The sequence below is a fragment of the Acanthochromis polyacanthus genome, chromosome 14 (genome assembly GCF_021347895.1).
Source record: "Acanthochromis polyacanthus isolate Apoly-LR-REF ecotype Palm Island chromosome 14, KAUST_Apoly_ChrSc, whole genome shotgun sequence".
Taxonomy (NCBI): Eukaryota; Metazoa; Chordata; class Actinopteri; family Pomacentridae; genus Acanthochromis; species Acanthochromis polyacanthus.
Window position 1 is genome coordinate 14650825 of NC_067126.1, and position 10857 is coordinate 14661681.

The 10857-nt window shown below is 39.8% G+C and overlaps 1 long non-coding RNA gene across 8 annotated transcripts; it reads right to left on the reverse strand.

Moving 5' to 3' along the window:
* Nucleotides 1–3788: 3788 nt before the first annotated feature.
* Nucleotides 3789–9183, reverse strand: LOC110945655 (uncharacterized). 8 transcript variants are annotated; one of them, XR_007946623.1, is made up of 9 exons: nt 9027–9164; nt 8241–8291; nt 8117–8161; nt 7925–7992; nt 7651–7762; nt 6849–6944; nt 6515–6697; nt 6107–6189; nt 3789–6013 (listed from the first exon to the last, which is right to left on the reverse strand). It is a non-coding gene; the product is annotated as an uncharacterized LOC110945655 (long non-coding RNA). The 8 variants fall into 8 exon arrangements; XR_007946620.1 differs by having other exon boundaries at nt 8438–9163; XR_007946624.1 differs by lacking the exon at nt 8241–8291 and having other exon boundaries at nt 9027–9160.
* Nucleotides 9184–10857: the final 1674 nt, after the last annotated feature.

A 10857-nucleotide genomic window follows, 5' to 3' on the forward strand; every position in this document is an offset into this window, starting at 1 on the left:
GTTCATATTCTGATGAAACAAAGGCTCTGGTGCAAGAATGGAGAAGTGAAGCACTTCAGCTTGCCACAGTCTCTACACAACATCAGTGTGATGATTACAAGGAATTCTCAGAACTGTGCTTCTTGTATTTAGATGGCCTCAGCAACAAGGATGTTAGTCTCAAGCGTCCTGGTGCACTGCATAAGGCCAGACGGATGGCGAAACTGCTGTATTCAGTCAAAATCGTTCTTCTACAACATGAGATCAGTTCCTTGCCACCTGGAACCATTACTACCAAACAACAGAGTGAGAAGTTACATGTCTTTGTCACATTTGTGTGTTTGATCTACAGTTCATGGTGGAATACTTGTACCACAGCTGTGGATGCTCCTTGGAATGACTTGAGTCTGTACAAGAAATCCTTGCAATACAAGGCAATCAATCCAACCGTATCAAAGCGTGCCATAACTGCTCTATCCCGTCATCTGTGGTATTTAACTACAGAAATAGTACCACTTGCACTCTTCAGTGATTTAACTCCATCAGGTGAGCGGCACAACTTGGCTGAGAGGCTCATGGCAGTGAAATCTGAACATGGTGACAGTCAGGACACACCTAGAAATCGCTTTGGTACAGGTTTTGGGAAGCCACATTTTCCAACTGGCATCACACAGTCTACGACACTAGCAGATTTGGTTTCATGCGACTCCTGGTTCATCTTTAGACTGCTGTGTTTGGACACTGATTTCCTGACCAAAGAAGTTACTGAGTGGATGAATTTGCCATCTTATCTGTCTTCAAAAACAAAGATCAATGCCATTAATGTCATTAATGACTGTGCAGAAAGAGGCGTGAAGCTGAGTGCGGACTTTACTGGTGCTGCTAAGTCAGAAGAACACTTTCAGAATGTTCTACAAGTAGTGGAAACAGACAGGAAGGAGAGACCAAACCTCCGCAAGAGGAAGCTAATGGAATAGTGCATAAACACGAGTAGCTGTGAAGGTTACGACTTTATAGATTATGTATTTACCTTTGATTGATTTATTTCGGATATAGGCCATCAGATACAAACTCTAGTAACTTTTCATGAAACCTGAAAATTGCTGTGTTTAAACTATTAGCACTATTTAATGTTATATGTATTGTTCAAGAAAGTGTAAACATTAAATAGATTTTAGAAAGTTTAAATTACTTTTGTCTCATTTTTTTAGTTTATCGATATTTTCCCATTTTTTCACCCTTGATGTGGACCCGGTAAATGTTAATCAAAATTCATGAAATTTTTACTAAATTATTTTTTCATGAGGTAGAACATTTTTATTATACCGCCATAACAAAATAAAAACATTTTAAAAATCATGGGGGGTCTGATGCACCCTAGCGGAGGACATTTTAGGCCTCCTTTTGACTTAGATTTTCAATATGAAGGTGACAGAACACCAATTCAATATTTTGAAGTTTTGACAACTAGTACGCAAAGATTCTTTGCAAAAAGTTTCAGAGTGGTGCTATTTATCACACATGGTGAAAAATGTGGTTGTATTTCATGAAATTTCAGATTCGCCCCTAATTACAGTAGGTCCTGCAGCCACACTAAACAGCTGAGTACTTCAACAGTGGTTTTAACCTGTTAGTAAAGATCCATACTAAAGAAAGAAATGCTGTTTTAATATTTTTTTTAGATTAAAATGGCATACAGAGGCCTTTCAAACATGGGCAAAATTAAGATTTTCGTTTTTTTTTCAGGAATTCCACCCTCCATAAAAACTCAGACGAGGGCTAAAAACATGATTGTTTTGCAACTAGCAGTGAAAAATGCAATGTTCCTGTGAATTTCATGCTTCTAGCTTGCACATTTCAAGAATTATGAACCTCTGAAGTATGTACCTGAATGACGGCTATCAGATTTAGGCCAAAACCTACCCTCTTATAATTGGGTGTAAAAGCAAAATGTGTACACATATGACCAAAAACCTGTTTGCTATCTTCTTTTGGGACCTAATGGCACACTGAAACTGAATATAATGCAAATCAGAAATGGTGCTGCTGGAGCCATTTGTTGACTTGAGATGGAATGACCCAGCAGCATCTGCAAGGATGTGATTTGACTCGATTCGATGGAATCTAGTCGACATACTTGCACAAAGACAGTTGGCCATGTCTTTTGCTGCCTGTGTTGCTGCCCTCCTCCAGAAATCGTTTGTGGCTCTTTGCAGTCCCCTAGCCAGCAGTATGACTTTGGAGGCTGTCACGTAGCAAGTGACCAAAAACAAACAAACATATTACTTTAATAATACAATTATAAAGTTGTTAAACAATGACAAATATTACAATTGGGGATGGCTTGATACCACTTTTTCACATCCGATACCGATATAAATACTGCAGCCTTCAGGATTGGCCGAGACCGATCTGGGGCCTATTTCACGAAGCAGGTTTTACAAACTCTGAGTTTCTTCCACAACTCTGAGTTGATCTACTCTGAGATAGAAAACTCTGAGTTTTCGGTTTCACAATGGCTGATTTGAGTTGGGTTAATCAACTCGGAGTAGTTTGACCCGGAGTTACGCGCGTGCACCGCAAGTCTGAAAAGACAGCATCAATGGAACCCCGATTCGACGAGTCACCGTGGAAACGGGGAAGTGAAAGGCTGCGTTTTTGAACTGGAAGTTTTTAACGTGCTCATATGGCGAGTTTGAACACGTTTTTAGAAAGAAGTGCAACACCGCTGCAGCTGCAAAAGAGAGGGAGACGGCGTAGAGAACACTGCTGCCCGCAGATCAATGCGTAAGTTTAAATGTAGTCCTTTGTAATCGTAATAATATTACAGGGAATAACTGTCTGAATGGCAGCCTAGTAAGTTATTTCATTTAGGTGAAATCCCGACGGGGCAGCAGCTTAAGATGAAATATAAAAACATTGTTCAAACAGGTCAGACCTCGGCATTATTTCATGGAGGTACTTCGTGTTGATCATGTTTTACATTGTAAAGTAGCCTAAATATTAAGTGGCTGTTTGACTGTGCAGTTGTTTTATCCACACATAGCCTAAATGTCTGCATCCATATCATGTCCTGCTAAATAATTGAGCCTATTTAAACTAACATAGACTTCTGCTCAGCCAACAGAAAGAAAGCAGATGCCTGTAAAACGGTGGTATAAAATGTCATGGATGCATATATATATATATATATATATATATATATATATATATATATATATACATACCTTGTAATTGTAAGTAGGCAACACTCCAAAGATTTATCCAAATGGTAGTTTAAGTTTACTGAAACATGTCACTGATCTAGGATGAAGAGGATGAAACTGTGTCTGCTGCCTTTACAGAGGGGGATCCAGAAAGGCATATAGAGGTATGTTACGGATAGTTCTCTTCTCATTCAGATTTTGGGTGGAATATAGAGTGTGACATTTACCCTACACTGAAGTATTGCACATTCTCATCCTTTTTAACAGAGCATGGCTGGACAGCAGCAGAATGGTCCCTCATCTTCCACTGCACAGATTGACACAGTGAGATGGATGTTCAGGAAACACCAGAGGTTCATTCTGTGGAATTCATGTGCAACTGTATAATTGAATGTCCTCTATGTATTCCCAGTTATCAGTAAAACGGATTTACAAACTGCATTTGCTGAGAAAAATCCAAAAAACAGATTAGGAGGGCAGATCTGGAAATTGAAAGACTGGAGCACAAGTTAGAGGTGGGTGATGGTCACAGGTGAATTATGTTAACTACTGGAACATTAACTGAACTATCTGTTTTATTTGTAGGAAATAAAGAAGACCAAATGCAATGTGTATCATGTCTTTATTTGCTGTGGTGGTGATGATGGTGACTTAAACTGTAAAGTGATTATTGCATATGGTGTCTCTGACTGCTCTGCTGTCCTGGATAGCTGCAGGTGGATGGGGTCATCATCTGGGTCTTCAGTTTGTAGGGCAGGGTGTTGCTCTCCTCTAATAGTGGTAATATTATGAAGAACAACACATGCGACAGTAATATCACAGGTCCTCTCAGGGGTCACCCTGAGGAGACGTAGGCTCTGGAAACGGGCTTTCAGCAGGCCTATGGTCATCTCCACCCGGGCTCTGGTCCTGCAGTGAGCCCGGTTGAAGTTCTGTTGGGGGCCTGGTTCAGGGTCAGGGTATGAGGTCATCAGCCGGGGTTGGCATGGTAACCCCTGTCACCCAGCAGAAGGCCATCAAACTCTCCTGTAATGTATAGTGGATACATCAGAGTATATTAAAGGACAGAGACAAGAGAATTCTATTGTGAAAGTCTTTAGGCTGCTGACCACGCTGCAGTCTGTTGCTCAGGTTAGACTCTCCATAAATCCTGGAGTCATGAACAGACCCAGACCACGTGGCCTCCACATTAGAAATGATGTATGCAGCATCACATATGATCTGGACAGTGCAGAGAATGATAGATGTTGAACTATGATGCAGTCTTCAACATTTAGAAACAGTAGTCAGTCTACCTGTAGCCTACCTGCACATTTATGCTGTGAATGGACTTCCTATTCATGATGCGAGGGAGCTGTGATGGGGAAGTATGTGCATCTATGCAGCCAATCACACAGAAAACTTTTCTGACTATCCTGCATACAGTTGTCTTACTGTAGTGCTCTGCATCTCCGACATCATATAAAAACTTTCATTTGAAAAGAACCGCAGCGCAACACACAATATCTGCTGGATGTGAGAGCATGACTGCGGCTGGTAATGTAAATGTAAGGACGGATTAGGTTGTTTATGTAGATTATGGACTTGAAACGATTACGAAACGGTACCGCTCAAACCGATAATTGTCCGGAAATGCGAGAACATTTATGCTCGGTCTGATAACAATCTACCGATGAATATTTAATTATCTGTGCAGTAATGCTGCTCCTTTATCCCCTGGATTGTTAATAAAAGCTGTTCTACGCCAAAACTCGCTCGCTTACTGACTGAATGAATGAGGAAATGAAACATCGTGTGTGGCTGAAAGAGGGCGGAGACGGAGAGAAACTCGAGGTTTTCTCAGATAAACCTGCTGGCGAGCAGGTTAGAGTCATAGAGTCTGTTACTGCGGTAACTGACTGAGAGTTGAAGTTACCCCTCTTTGTGAAACAGGCTCGAGTTACCCCGCATTCCCTGGTTAGAGGTACCTCGCTTCGTGAAACGGAAAACTCTGAGTTTCCCTCATTTCAGGGTTAACAAACTCAGAGTTTTCACTAAACCTGCTTCGTGAAATAGGCCCCTGATACCAATATGATTCTTTTTGTCATTCTAAAAGTTGTTAATAATACATGGATGTAATTTGCTTGACACTGACATCTAAAACACCACGTTCATTGTACAACACCTGTTCTGGTCCCTTAAAGAAAGAAGGAAAACATGTGACAAGTTATTTGTAACTGCTGTGGCTTTATTAAAACTTAAAGCTCACATCGCTTTTAGCAGCGTTTGTAAACACAACAGACCCAGCTGCACCATTCAGATGTTTGAAATAAAACTGCAACTTGGTGCACATATTTAAATTAAACTAAATAAGCCCATTGTATAAACAGAAAAGTCACATTACATTACATTACGTCACAACAGTCAGGTAACTACATTCATTTACTGATGAAGAATGATAGTCAGCCAGAGCTTTAAAACCATGACAATTGAAGTGAATTACATTCCTCACCTTTATAGTATGTGTTGCTCTGCTGAGAAACAAAGTTGATTAAGAGCTCATTGCATCCACTGGCACATGCTCCTGTCAGCATTCTAATTTGAAAAATGAAATCTATCATCCAAAAGACAAATAAACAAGTGAACTTTTTTGGATAAAAATATAGAGTAAAACAAAGTACAACAAAGTAGTGATGTATGAGTGTGTGTAGGATGAAAAATCTAAAGTCTCTGGAGGAATGCCTCAGAAGAGAGGGCTGTTTTCATATTTTTTTTTTAAAGCTTTCAGCTTTACTGTTCCCTCCTCCGACAGGTTTTTCATCATGTTGTTTGCCAACATTTTCATCTCACTGTAAAAAAAAATAAAAATAAAAATAAAAAGGTATTCAAGTAGATGTTTCATTATCATCAATCATCATCAATTGTTCACATATTATTATTACCATAGTTCATATTGTGGACCCCTTCTGAACCTTTCTAAAGCCTCTGATACTGTCAGTTGATGTCTTTCGGCCAGAACTGTCACCTAGACCAGAAGAAAGAAATTTGCAAAACAAAAAACAAAACAAAAAGCTATCACAAATTAACAGTCCTTTAATTTTCACTGGAAGACTAACAAAAGGAAAATATATGTAATATTTTATTAACTTCAATCTGAAAAGAATTTCCTAAAAATTTCCCTTAAACTTTCCAAGTTTAAGATGCAGTGTTTCCCCTATAGTTCATTTGGATAAAACACATAAATGTATTAAACACATAAATGTGTCTTAAACATTTATGTGTTTAATACACACATGACATTCACATTCATTCATTAATCACTTCATGCAAACAACACAATCTTGTCATACCTCTGGCAAAAGGACATCAAAAATGAAGGCAACCCAGTCTGTTCGTTGCCTTGCTCCTGGTGTTTCCTTGATTAATTTAAACAAGAATGAGACAACCTGGTCGAGTTGCTCATCTTCAAAGTGAAGGGTTGGCCTCTCTCTCCTGAGCTCCCATGATGAGGGAACATCTCCACTTATTATAGCCTGAAAACAATTTGTCAGTTTAGTGGATGGTGGTTGTTCACATTGGCAGTGTGACCAAAATTTCTCTAATTAGATTTTACTTTAATAGAAGCTTTCATTTTGAAATGTAACTGATGACATAACCTTTATGTCTTCATGCTGATATACTTACCTCTAGGTTTCTCCTGATAGAGATGCTCCCCTTCATGCAGTCAATAAGATCAGCACGGTGAAGCTGGCGAACCCGCTGTGCCGCTTTCACTTCCTCCTGTAATTTCAAAATTCATTTTTCACAAATAATTCTACAAAATGTGGGTCAATAGATCTTGGGTGGCTTTTCACCAACCTTCAACACCTCATTGTCTTCCCAGTCATGATTCTAAATAGATGGAACATTCCAAGATAAACATATCAAAACGACACTAAATGTTTATTGATATAGTCGGCGGTCTTCCAAATGTCCATTTTTTGTCAGTTTGTAAAGGATGCTGCTGACGCAAGCAGCAAGCGTTTCACAAGTTCATGGTGACAATAAGTGAAATTTGAAAAAAGAAAACACTTAATATGTCTTCAAATATCGTCTATTATAATATGCATCTCTGTCTCTGTTCAACTGTGGGGATTTTTTTTTTTATTAAAGTCTAGATCTCAGTTACTTCTGATATTATTTCTAGATAGCCCTTGGTCTCTGATCTGCAATGCTGATGTATGATTTATAATATTAGTGTAACTGTTTATTATTGTGTGTCAGGCTTATGACCAGTGGTTCAAACTTACTAATAAAATGAAACAAAGGACAAACATGACAAATACTATGGTGTGCTTCCTAGTGAGACCATTCAGTGGGCCTTAAACCAAGGTTGCCTGTTAGGGTTATTGGTGACAACACTGTCCTTTGAAGAAGGTCTTAATTACACATACATGTAAAGTCGCCATATTATATCACTCATTGTGTTGTTGTCACATATTCTTACATCTGTGTCTTCATCATCTGTTCTTTTCCGCTTCAGTTGGAAAACAGGTGAAAGACAGCCAGAAATCATGTCCTTTCCCTCCTTAGTGAAATGGGCAAACCTTCTCCCATGCCTGAAGAAACAAAAAATAAACTAAGAAAAATAGTCATAATACTTAAAGGGCCAGCTAGGGATACAATATAACAATATTTTTTTCTAACAAAGAAATCTAATCTCCTTTGTTAGATCTCTTTGTTAGATCTCTTTGATCTAACAAAGGTTAAATCAATCATACCCTTCCAGGATTAGGTTTTCCATAATAACGGAACACCACCATCTCCACAGAACTGGCATGTTGTCCTTCTAGGAAGATCACATTCCACAATGATTAACTTCATGTACATGTATGTTGCTGTTACTTTAAATATCCACACTAGTTTGTCAAACTTACAGGAACTGTAACGATCAAATTATCGGTTCAACTTACAACAGTGAAGTCAAATGGAGCACCAAGAATGAGGTACCAGGCGTACTGTGTCAGAAACATTAAACAGGTTAAGGTACTGAAAATATGTTCAGCTAATTTGAAAGTTCCATGTTTGAAAGCTTACCATTATCATAAAAATGCCACAGTCATTTGCATGTGTCTGTCTCGGAAGCCGCTGCACCACAATAGAACAAATATCAAAATTTATCTAATACAATTTATTTTAAAAATCATGGTATCATGATGTTGCTTTGATGGGCCAAGTCAGTTTATACGGAGGTGCATATTAATACTAAAAAAAGTTCTGAGCAAAATAGTTACAATATTCACTGCAGGCCACCCTCTTTTTGGGACACAGCAACACTTGATTCCCTATCTTCTGATGACGTAATGCAATCTTGAAGACTGTTACTTCTATGTCTTTGCCTGTTTTTTCAATCCAGGGACCTCTCTCTCTGGACCAATCCAGAGATCACTGTTATTTAAAGAAAATACGGTTACATAATGCCTCTTCTGTATTAGCATATCAACTTATAACAAAATAATAGCTCTCTTTTCAAGTCTTACTTGACAAATACATAAATACGTAATATGAAATAATGTGAAAAGCATTTATAAAACACCGAAACATACGGACTGAGCACAGCAGAGAATTTACACGAATTTATAAAACACCCTTGGTACACATAGTACACATATCCAGACAAAAGAGAACGTTTGGTCACCCTATTACAACACACACTGTGACGTTCATTCATTCTTTTTGTGACGTTTACACAGCAACAGGCTGGTGTACTTCTGTTTCTTCAATGAAATAATATTACATACTATAATATCGCCTATCACCATAGCTATGAAACAACAACATGCAGCAAGTCGTTTACATTACATGAAATATGCTAAAACTTACAGTGTGGACACGACCCGCCATGGTTGAAGATTCAAATCTTATATCTCGTGTGTTTCTCCGTGACTGCCGGTGAGAGGCATGTCGCAAAGTAGGTGTGTCACAAAGTGATGCGAAGCTTTGCGACACGCCTACTTTGCGACACGTCTCTCTCTTGCAGCCTGCAGACAGACCCGTCTAAGTAAGGGAGAACCTGGCAGGTGCAGCCTATTGCCTCATCAGAGGCATTCACGGGCAGTGGGACACCCCAAAATCAAAGACAAAACTCAAAACACCAATAATCAGAAACATGTGTGGCGTGATGAAAGGAATGGAAATGAATGGCTAGGATTTAGATAGATGTTGCGACAACGCCACCCAGGGGAATTTCACCGCCGGGACATTCTACTCACATGATCAACTAAGGACCAATTAAACACTCAAGGCACAGGTTCGAAATCACTCGGGCAAAAGACGAGTTTCCAAAAATATAACAATTTCTTTATTTACTTATATTAATTTTAAATAGGTCAAGGCCACAGTTTAAAAATAGAAAATCAGGAGCACTCAACTTAAACAATAAAGAGTAGGCTGGCTTACCATGGCGGCAGGCAAAAATAAGAAATAATCAGAAAATCAAAAGAGAAAAAGGGGTCCAAATAATCACACCTGTGACACAACACCAACGAAAAAAGGGATGTGTGAACCACCACCGGGGATTAAACTGCCGCCGAGGCTCACCAAACCTGCACAAAAGAAACAGATAATTAGCACTCTTAATTTAACAACCTGGTGACCAGACCAATATACACTATTAAAAATACACACACACACACGCACACTCACTCACTCCACAAAACAGTATTTAAAACATGTACAATATGAGGCCACAATAATCTTTGTAGCCTAGGGCTTTCAGGCCAAAAGTGCAGTCCAATAAATCCAATATACTGAGGCCATAAGCCGCAGAAAGTACACGCTGACACAATGAGCCCACAGGAAAGGCAGTACAGCCGTTGAAGAAACAAAAGAGAGCCGGAAAAGAGCCGTAGGGAAACAGAGAGCCGAAACAGCAGCCAGTCCAGGGAAGCGGTGGCGTCCAAGAAACCACACGCTTAGCTGCAGCCTAGTAAAGGTAAACAATTAAGCATAATTATCATTAAATGACATCACCTGTGCTTCATTGATCACTTCCTCACTAGAGCGATACATACCCAATTAGCCGTGGCGCAGCGTAGCAGCAATGCAGGCGGAGGAGATCCTGCAAAAACAGTGGCAGTTATACTGCAGCAACCACACAACAAAATCAGGGACCAGTTAACACATCAGATTACACAAAGCTGACAACGTTAGCTTACCCTGCCGACACAGACGCACCCATGGCCCGCTGAACAGAGCTACCCGTCTCCCAGCGTCACTACACAGAGCAAAACAAGCTGTAACTAAGTGCGGCGCACATTACAGAAAGATAGATGGGAAAAGCCCATTACCTGTACCAGCGGTATTATGTGCGTCTTGATCTGCCACGCCAGATCCAGCACACTCTGCTGCAGTCACCACCATGAGGAGAGCTCAGAAGAAAGCATGAGGCTGAGGTAAAGCCACCCACCTGTGTATTTATATAGTGGGACATCATCTTTCGCCAATTTACAATCAGGTCCTTTCAAAACTCCCCAAAAGAACTACTCAGCACACTCAGTTATCAGGCGCCTCTCCTGTGGAACCTGCTCCCAGTTTGGGTTCGGGAGGCAGATACCCTCTCTATTTTTAAGACCAGGCTTAAAACGTTCCTTTTTGACAAATCTTATAGTTAGGGCTGACTGGGTGACCCAGAGGGGTTTGGCCTGTGTCTTCA